Source organism: Cebidichthys violaceus, unplaced genomic scaffold (assembly GCF_023349555.1).
Source record: "Cebidichthys violaceus isolate CVI_PGR_0920_01 unplaced genomic scaffold, fCebVio1.0.p SCAF_15, whole genome shotgun sequence".
In the NCBI taxonomy this organism is placed as follows: Eukaryota; Metazoa; Chordata; class Actinopteri; order Perciformes; family Stichaeidae; genus Cebidichthys; species Cebidichthys violaceus.
This window is the reverse complement of record NW_027176318.1, coordinates 8,471,801-8,483,058: the sequence shown is the minus strand read 5'-3', so window position 1 is coordinate 8,483,058 and position 11,258 is coordinate 8,471,801.

Here is an 11,258-nt window from a genome sequence, read left to right as displayed (position 1 = left end):
GAGCATTTGGAAATAAAAGTCCCTTGAAATAAATAAAAGTAGTCCTTTGAAAATGTCATTTTTGAAAAAAATGTACATGTATTTATATACTCTATGTATGGCCTCAACCATTGATTTAGGATTTATTTCATGTATTTAATTATTTATTTAATTTATATATTTTGTAGCCACTGATTGATATATTTATTTGGTTGACTAATAAGTATGTGTTTCAACAGGGTGGTGCATCTGGGACTGGCTCGAGACACAACAGGGCCCCTGTTGATCGTAGTGAAGAAACGCATAACCCAGTGCAACAGTTAGATAACTGATTAGTATTTAATAGTTTCTGACAAACACATCAGGCTTTGGCTTCAGCACAGTAGGATCAATTCATTGTCAATTTTTCAAGGGATAAAAAAAAAAAAAAGAAAAAGAACTTGCTCCAGCCACCTGGCTATAATCAACTGAGTTCCTTAAACTATATTTGGGGAGACAGCATGTGTAATTAGGTGTTGGTTAGCACTAAAAAAACTATGATTTTTTTTTTTCTTCATGTTGCAGTTAGAATTTTTGTTCTTTAAGAGGTGCATCATGTTAAGATAACAACCATTACTTACCATTAACATGTCTGCTCAAGCAAAGTAGCGCATCATCTTATCAAACTGACGAGTAGCTGGAGTTCTAACTGTAAATGCACCATTAGTTTATAATTGCCACGGACCAGATACTGCAGAAATTAAGAAAAAACTCATTATATTCAAAACACATTAACATTGATAGTAACACCCATATGTTGTCGTATTTTCTAAGCTCCCAGTTACTCAGGCATGTGCGTACCTGCAGCGTGATACCAATAAATGCACTTACAATCTCATATCACACATATTTGCATATGTATGAGCCTCTCTAGTAAGTGCTTTGAGTAACTGGAGTGAAGGGAGCCATACAATAGCAAAGTGATTCAAGGCATGATCCAAACTTGTGCTCTCTGTGCTGCTGCAGTTCAGTCAAAATGAGAGTCTTTGTTTGGCATGAATAGCGGCGGATCGGTACTGTACCTTGCACGAGCTTGAGCAAAACTATGACACTGACAGAACAAGGTTATCACCTAAAGATGCTGAACCGTGCTAACTCAAAGCAACCCTCAAAAGACAAAATCAAAACAGTTTGTTCGTTTCATGTGACAAATGGAGGATAAACGAATGTCAGTTGTGTTTAGGTCTTGTAAATTATCAATATGTTTACTCCTCTGTAGCTCCATTTGGAAAACTGTGGCACGACGATTGCTTGCTATTGCTCGTTTACTCAGATTTCATTTTATTTACTCTCACAAACCTCAGACACATTTTCACTATTGAAGTTACCTGACCTTCGCTCAATGATTAATCATATGACTTCAAAATGGTGTGAGATTTTGTACCTCTACCCCAACAGTAAAATTAAAACTGGACAAAGAAAAAAAGCTCTGAGTATTTCATCCTATTTGATTCAAATTTCATAGCACCGCCTTTTGATTTCCATAGTCCAAAGTAAGGTAAGCCCTAGGGCAGTGACGGACTGTCATCCCTCCCCAGGGGGCAGGAACTGTGCTCTTCAGCTCCCTAATGATGTGCCTGTCTTTTGAACGAAGGAGCCCATGCCATGGCCCATCACTTAGCAAGCTTAACTAAGCAGGGGGTGGTGGGTTAGACAGACAGACAGAGAGAGAGAGAGAGAGACACAAAGACAGAAACAGAGGGAGACAGGTGGGATTGGACAGGTCTGGCTCCTGGCAGATGAAAGCTGTCCCTTTCAGAATTTGAAGCAGAAATGTGGCAGATTTAAAAAACATGATTTGACACATACTGTATGAAACCATGACTTGCTGTAGCAATGCGGCACACAGGTAAATTCGTTTTTTATTCACAGAGCCTAAGTCAACATCATCTTTCTCATTGAACTGAACAGAATATGACATCAGTCCTGAACTGAAACAGTCCACAATCTTTCTGCTTCAGCAACCAGGTTTCACTGTACTGTGCGCCTTCCAAGAATTAGGTAATTGGAGACGTGTACAATGAAATACATATTGCATAAATGACAGGCAGTAATACAGCTGTTGTTGTCCCAGTGTCACACTGTAAATATGAACATTCTCAATCTGGACTTGGCATAATCACTGTTTATCCATTATATCCTCCTCCTCTCCTGCTAAATGGCAGCACACACAGTTGAATAGCCCTCAATCATTCAGTAATTGATGCTGTGGCATTTCACGCTTGTATTACCCAAAACAGCGCAACCCCCCCCCCCCAGCCACTACCACCACAACCCTCCCTGTCTAGATCTTCCTTCTTTCCCTAAATATCCCAAAGGCTTCTTTCTCTACAATTTAAAGTTTAGTTTGATTTAAGCCCTCCTGGAAGACAATTTGATCTGTTCGGATGTGCTTATAATCTCCTGATTTGATTCACCAGGGGACTGTTGTTAGTTGAACAGGAACAGCCCATACAGCAGAGAAGTAAAGAATGGCATCACACACATTGTGGAGCAAAGGAAGTACAAGCCACGATAAAAGAGGAGCAGCCTGAGGGTGCGGGGAGTGGCCACAAGGACTCCCTTTCTTCCCCTGCACTTTTTCCTTTTTTCTCAAATTGTTAAATCGCATAAAGGCAAGATCACCTGGGACAGCCCATACCGGAGGAAGAAAGGGGGTAGGACGGGTTGAAGGCCCACCCTAAAAATAACCCTGCTATTTTGAAGAATATATGGATATAACAGGATTCCAGTATAGTCTGTGGTAAGGATTATATACAGCCCACACTGCCGAACATGGATCAAGCGCTCTTTTCATTCCTTTCTGCCCACCGCTAACTGAACTGTTTAACTGTGTTCTAAAAATCGAAGGGAAAACAGGGAAAACGAGGAAAACAGGCGGATCTTTTGATGTAGGACTTGTTTTATGGTCCACGTGTGGTGTGTTATCACCCCTCATCCCTCTGTTCCTGAGCACACGAGGCTTTAAGGAGGCTGGAAGTGACTAAAGGGAACATGGCTTTCCCTTTCTTTAGATGGATGAAAGCAGTGGCAAAGAATGCCAGAAATGTGCCACTGGAGAGGTTTTTGATTGTTTTTGCATACATGCGCATATGTCCTGTACATCCATGGGTTTGACAGCTGTACACTGCGAGGCGTTTTGCCATTTTTAGTGCACCGAAGCTCAGTCCGGCTGTATCCTCCTCATGCACATTCAGATGAAAGACAGGAAAGGTGGAACCACTTGCCTTAAAACCTCTTTGAAGTAAACCTAAAAATTTGTATTTGGCAAGATGGGAGGGGGGGGGGGGGACGTTGAGGCGGCTGAGGCGGCGGTATCATCTGCTGAACCTGTGGGAGATGGAAAATCAAGAGGTGTAGGGTGGAAGAGGAGAATGAGAGATGGGGAGGGGTGGGGGAGGAGATATAGACACAGAAAGTGTTTTGGGATGTGAATGCACTAGGGGAGTAGAAAAAGCACACCACCTTTGCATTTAAAAACACTCCAAAACTTTGCAATATAAAAGGCAGGAGTAGGAAGGCAGGACACAAAAGAATATTCACAATGCGAAAAAAAAAAAGACGCTGTTTCTTCTTCTTCCTCGCCTCTCTGCCAGGGTAGAGTCTCTCCACGTTGATCACGGTTTACCGTCTGAAGATGCATTGGCAGTTGTTGACAGAGACAGAGTTTGTGATGGTAGTCACAGTTATTCCATAGAGATAGACGAGGGAGGGGCGATGAGGGGGAGTCGACTCCCCTCTCTTGTTTTCTTGCTGACTCTCTTAACTGTGTTTACTCTTTCAACACTGACATCCAAAGGTATGCAGAGCTGATAAAACTTTCCTGCCAGCTGAAATTCAACACCGAAGCAACATAAGGTTGGAAAATGCGTTAATGCACAAAAAACAGCGCTCATTTAGTATTAAATCCAGAAAAAAATCTAAACTCAATTGGATAATTCACTGTTACAATGAGTCACCTTTAGCACTCAACGACACACAATGAGATCATAATTTCCTCCTGTGTTTTTAATTCGTGGGTCAGCTCATCAAATAAGGCAAGATTTAAATTGTCCTGCTTTTTCAAGAGCTAACTTGTCAGTCATTTAACTACTCAAGAGAAAAATGAAGCCTTTCTTTATTTCAGAGAAAAATAGAAGAAAAGTAAATGCCACATCAATCACCCAGCTCCTATATAAAGATCTACAAGACCATTAGCCCAACTAATGGTGTCGTAAGATGAATAACATGAAACAGCTTGTGAAAAAAAATCAAGGGTTTTAAAGACTAACAGATGGTGAAAAAGCCTCTTTTTCCAGTGGCACGGAGACCCGACACTTACATTTCCATCCCACTAATCTGAGTCCTATTTAAGGTGAAAGCTAAGAGATCCTATTGTACAAGGCCATATTCCCCCGGGGGACGGCGAGCACTGTGAGGCTCTGGTGGCAGTGCAGGAGAGGCTGTGATCATGCCCAAGTTTCATCTGAAGCGTCTGAGCTGTGAACGCGGGGAAACTTCAAGTAAAAACCGCAATAGTAGAGAGTGTAGATGAGAGAAGAGGGAAAAAAAACAACTGATTTCCATCAAAACAGATTGTCAAACCAGATGGGGACTATTCCAGAACTGGGGCAGAGGGGATGGGGAGGGACTGTGAGTGGGCAAATCTCAATACAAACCAGACACTAGCATCAGAACAAAATTGTTCTCCTAAGTACTGCTGTCATGTAATTCTGAACGCTTTTAAATAATTCTGAATTAAGTTTTTATTCAATAAACTGAATATTAAAGTATGCAATATATGATGTAATTCGGCATTGAACTGTACTTTGCTTTACTTGACTTTGTAGAGAGTCGCTTTGTGCGGTGGATTCGGCTCTTGAGTTGCAATCTCGGGGTCAGTAGTGATGGCTGCGTTTAATTTCCTGGACAGAGAAAGTGACTCAGCCCTCTCACCTTTTGAGTATGATGTCAGTGCCTTACTAATGTTGAGCCTTTGTACTGTGTGTGAGTGTATGTGTGTGTGTGTGTGTGTGTGTGTGTGTGTGTGTGTGTGTGTGTGTGTGTGTGTGTGTGTGTGTGTGATTTGGTGCGTATTTCATTAATTCCTCCTCCTCCTGAGCCATCGGTGCTCCTGGAATCATTCTGCATGCTCTGACCATTATCATGGTGCCTCTGGCAACACCTGAGCAAAGCTCATCAGCATGCCAGCATTGCTCCTGCACAAGGTTCTCCCCAAAGTGGATTGGCTCTAACACATCCTTTAAACATGTTATCTGAGCCAACGCACGCTTGAGCCTCCAACAAGAGGCTCTTATTGTCAGCCATAGAGCCCACAGAGTAAACACACAAGCTCATTTGCAGACCAAGGGAGGAACTCTTAAGATGTTGTGGGATAATGGTGTTCAAACAACAATTATGTTATTTTTTTATTTTTAATCAGTTGTGTAACGAAAAGAAGCACTAAGCAACCACGTTGAGAACATGCATATTCTACACACCTGTAACTTTATGAATTAGAAATAGTTCGACATTGGTGAAATCCGCTTATTCACTCTCTAGCAGAAAGTTAGATGAGAAGATTGATATAACTCTCATGTCTGTACGCTAAACACGAATCTGAAGCAAGCTGCCAGTTAGCTTAGCATAAAAAGTGGTAATGAGAGGGGGGGGGGGGTGTTTAGCTTGGCTTTGTCCAAAAGGTAAAAAAAACCTCATTCAGCACCTCTAAAGCTCACAGAATCACACTTTATATCTTCCTTTATATACTTCCTGGAATCTCCGCTGGTTGCCTGGCAACTGCTTCCAGCCAAGAAATATTCTGGCACATGACCCCCTGTATAATGGACTAAATTAAAAGCATATAATGTGTTATTTAGTGAACTTGAGAGGTGCTGGTAGACAGAATTAGCTACCTTTGGATAAGGTCAGCCTTAGCTTTTTCCCCCGGTTCATAGTCTTTATGCTAAGCTAAGCTAGTCTGGCTGTAGCTTCATATGAATGTGGTAGCTTTTCTGTATTTGGTTGCATTATCTGCAATTGCAGCACATTACGTTATGCTGCGTGTGTGTTTTCAAAGAGGTGAAGACGTTTTCTTCATTTGCTTGTTTGTCTCTTTGCATGTTTTCTTTTGCTGCAGCGCATTGAGCTCTCTGGGCTACTGTAAAAACAATGACCTTCCTTTCACTTCCTATTCCCTCCTTGAGCTTCTCATGTCAGGTGGGGGAAAATGAAGGTGATTACTGATAGCGAGATGAATTTCCATCCTCACTGTGGTGGACTTATCGCAGGCCGACCTCAACTCTCCAGCCAATCGGAAAAAAAAGTTCTCGCACTTCTTTTGCCCTTAAACGTGCCTGTAGCATTCCTCAAAGTCCCCCGTGATGCCTGAGGCTGTGGAGAAACTCAGATGAATATGAGCTCAATTCAATCCCACCGCCAAGCCTCTCCGCCCATATGTTTATGATGAGATGAGCTTGACATGCTCAAGCTTTTATTTCCGTACCCGCTGAGACATTGATCTGACTTGCAGCAACATGCAATTTGTCAATATCGACATTATTAAAAGGTGTATAAGCAGAGAATAGTGACATGAATTCCTGGTCCCATGAAAAGATATGACACTGACCCTCTTGAAATGTTTTCCCTATAAAACATTTCATTGAGAATTACAGGGGCTTCTTGAATCCTTCCTATTTTCTCTGCCTCTTACAATACCTCTGAGTATACTGTGAAGCTAGATTCAAAATAAGGCAATAAATGCGTCTCTACATGACAAAAGCACTTGTATATTTTAATGAGTTCCAGGAAACGATTACATTTCTAGGTTCAGTTGCTACGTCTGTAAAGTGATGTAGAAAATCCCTTGTGTTTCATAACCTGTCTTACTGTCTAAAATTCCACATGCAGCTGTGACAGACAATGTGTCTGAAAACAATTCTCCAGAAGCAGTTAGAGGCCATGCATGTGCCATTATTAAATGGCGGCATCATCCAGGAGTCCAGGACAATGGCTTATTAAAGAGAGAAATAATGATGCCTGAGGTTGTCCACATGATAAAATGTTCTGTGGATGAGGACATCTTGTTTCAGCACCACTCCTTGTCAAAGTATAATATATGTTCGGTACATGATGAGAGACAGTGGGAGCTTGTGGAAGGACTTTAAGCAGCCCTTGTAATTCATTGCCAGCTGACAATACTAGCAATACATGCTGGACAATATTTCTGCAAGACTGTGCAGCCTGCACGGTCTCGTCAGCATAACAACAAAACACTAACTGTTGTGTCACCAGTTCTGACCTAATTGGACAATCTAAACCAATCAGCTGACATTTTTCCTCATAAGAACTTTACACTTTACTGTTGATTTACCTTGAAGACTGTATCTATACTACTGGTGGGATGTTGTTATTCATTCTAATGATAAGAATGCAATTCTTGAGTCCTACCTCCTTCTCTAAGCATTCTCTAATTTATTGTCAGATATCCATGCAGCAATTGCGTTGTTGTAAATGGTCATAAACATAATTTTTATGGGACGAAATAAAACGGCACTGCTTAATTTTCACTAAGTAAACCATTATGAAAACTGTTATATTTAAGTAATATGTATCAATTAAAATTCAGAATTTTAATTTGTTTTGGATAAACCAATTAAAGCCCCTGTCTAAAATATTTACCTTAATCTCTAGTTTTTTAATTAATCTTGGAGTGTGGAAAAGGGAGATTATGGGCAATTTGTTTAAAGCTACTGTAAGGAACATTCATTTTGTGTTGATTTTGTCCCTTCCTGTGGACATATGCTGTAGCTTCTGAGCACGAGATTCCCTTTAGTAAACTTCTCAGACCAACTGAGCAGCGTGTTGAAGCTCTGCTCCTAATCTCAGCCCCTTCTTGTTCCCAGGGCGTCAAATAGCAAAGCACAGGGCACCCTTTGGTGTCTGTAGGAGACGCACCAGGCTTTCAAGTAATTATTACTAGACGCACACACAGTGAGTGAGTGAGTGGGAGGGGAGGGGGATGAGTCAAACAAACACGGAGACCGGTGTTCCTATCCCATAATGTTGAGTTACGACAGTGATGTTTTTTACTTATTTTCATGTTTTACGTCATTTACGTACTTTATTTCAGCCCAACCATGATGTTTATCCTAAACCTAAGTGGTTTTATTGGCTAAACCTAATTGTTTTTGTTTGAATTCACAACGTGACTGGCTACCCAGTGCGTTAGAAAGTGACGCCAAGGGGTCTGACAAAGCGTCAGTATGCAATGAGTTGGAATGAGAATGTGTTGCCTGGCAGTAGGAGGAGCCACAGCTGCTGGGCGCGGAGCTCTCCTCCTCCTGTTGGAGGTCCGACTGCAGGTTGAAGGCAGCAGCAAAGCCCCATCTGGGTCTGTCCGCGGCAGGCTGGTCGCTGGACTCCGAGCTGACGGAGTTTCTGGTGAACCTGCATGATTTCATCCGACTTCACGTGGAATCTAATCCGGTGGCACTGATAACAAGCATTAAGAATAGCTATATACAAAGAGACAATCTTCTCACTCATGGTCTCGTTTACTTATGTCGGTCATTTAAATCAGTTTTTCATAACCCGTTCAAAGTTCCTCACAGCATCTTTAATGGTTAGTACAAAATGTGTACAGCACAGAACTAGTAACCACGACAGCGCTATAGCTAGGTGTTGTAGCTCCAGCTGCTGCTGTAGTTAAACTCGCTAAGGCCCAGGAATATATAGGAAAACAACAATATATCCATGCGCTACATTTTATGCTCCACTAGGTTGGATGGCTTTCAGTATCATGGCAGTCTGTTCGTCAAGATGTTTCACAACTAAAGCCCCCAGTGAAAAAAAGTTCCATGTTGACAAGGCTTTCTTAATTTAGCTTTACATATCTCTCAGAAAACATCAGTTCATAGTTACACACTCAATAAAAAATGCACAAACATGCATCACTCAATACAACAATGAACGTCTCCCGAAGCTAAACTACATACTGATTCTAAGCAGGTTTTAGTAAAGAACAGTCAAAGAAGACAGAATACGGTATTTTTCATTTTTGTGCCTTTGTGCTGTTAATGCTCTCTATTCTTCCACAATACAAAGCACAAACCAAATGGAGGAACTCCTCACAGGTAGTAATCACAATACATATTGAAATGACAATAGATAAAAGGGCTTCAAAAATCTCATGGTAAACAAAAAAAATAGAATGAAATCTCAGTAAAAACAAATTACATTCTTCCATTGGTGAAGTGTAATTGGCAGGGATACATTCACAACTAATGTCTAATACATTGTATGATTCCTGTTGGTATAAAATGGTAAAGTATGTTGGTATCTTTGTAAACAGACTGCTAAAACGGTATACAATGACAATCAGAATGTAGAATACTCTGTAAAGAGAATGGATTTATGACACAGCTCCAGGGTTTTTCAGCATCTCACAAAGCATCTCACATTCTCAGGGATCTTTTTTTAAGTGAAGATGTATTCAACACCGATAGATTTGTGACACCTAAATGCTACACCGGGTACATTCTTTAAAGAGAATCACTCATAAGGTGAGGAAGCTCCTTTGACAGACTGATGATGATGATCATGGGAATAACTTTCCTCTTTGCATACATTTTTGACATTTCATTTAAAAAGAATAAGAAAATTAAACTAATTCTTATGTAGGAATGTGACATCAAACATGAAAAAACAAACAACTATCCAAATCAATATTGACTCTTATACATGTAACTCTAATTCTTTAGATACTTATTAGTGAATGACGGAATTAGTGATTAATGAATGACTTTTTTCATGGTCATAGTGATCAATCTTGAGAGCTGTATTATCTATAAAGCAATACAGATAGTTATAAAGAGAGTTTCTTTGTTTTTACTGCGTCTTTTGCACAATATATTTTCAAAAATACACACTTCTTACTACCAATATAACGATTCATGCATATATTAAAGAGAAATAAACAAGTGTGTCACCTGATTTTTGGTCTCTCTGGTCCAATCTGCTACAAACTGTGGATGAAATGTCGCAGCTATTGAGTTATGTATGGGTTTCCATTAGCAATTTAACATATTGGTTTCTTGGCTGTGGTTGGTGATAGTCTATTTCCATTTGCTGTGGCAAGAAATCTAACCTTATTAAACCCAGTGTTATATCCCTTCCAAATGATCTGTAAAATTACCAAAACCAGAATCCAAACCTACACCTGTAAAAAATATTGCTGCTGCAGCGGTGTATGTGCGCAATATGCACAGTCTACACAAGTGTGTGTGTGTGTGTGTGTGTGTGTGTGTGTGTGTGTGTGTGTGTGTGTGTGTGTGTGTGTGTGTGTGTGTGTGTGTGTGTGTGTGTGTGTATTTCTCCGTATGTGTCCCTGATCCGAAGGATCAACAACTCACAGTGTGTGTTTTGTCATCTTCCCCAGCTATAGTTGTGCTGAGGCACAGTTTTTGCCATTCTAATGAATGTAGTTAAACTGGTTATAGATGCTGGGTCCGGGATGCTTTCTCTCAGGCTCGCTGTGCCTGAATCTAATGTGTAGACCGATGATGTATTGGAACCATCACATCAAGGAGTTGTTCATATGAGCCAGGGTTGCCTGGCTTCGAGTTGCTTACTGTCTGTGTAGCTGGGGGGGGGGCTGAGGGGTGGGCTTGGACGAGGTTGTATTTTCTTTGGGGAATTGCGTGTTTCAGCAGTATGGATATTGCAGGCTGTGGCAGAAGGAATAAACAGACTTTCTCTGTCTATCTCCCTCCCTTTCTTCAGGGATGGGCCTGTTCACAGAGGCGGTTCTGTGACTGATGTTTGTCTGTGTTATGCGTCTATTTATTTGTTTCGCAAACAAATGCATTATTAACAAGACACTGCCACATGTTATCCTCTCAGTGTATTCTCCGTTTGCATCAGTGTCTTTCCATTCAAGTGCAAATGAGCTGGGTCACTGCACTGCCTCAACTGTGTTACCAAAGTTTATGGTGAAATTGGACTCAAAGGATATATGACCTAGTCATGTCTTAGTAGTCTTGTGATTAAGAATGAAAATATTCCAATGTGTGATAAGTGCTTTAGTCTATCTTAGTGCCCAGGAGAAGAGGACACAGGTGGTTTTATGTCTTCTGGAGGTTATGTCTCCATGCTTTGCCGACAGAATGCCGCCATTACCATGGCCCGTGAAATTAGCAGGGCTCATTTGGAAGGAGGCCTATGGAAAACGGTTTTAAAGATGATATAAAGAGGTCTGGACC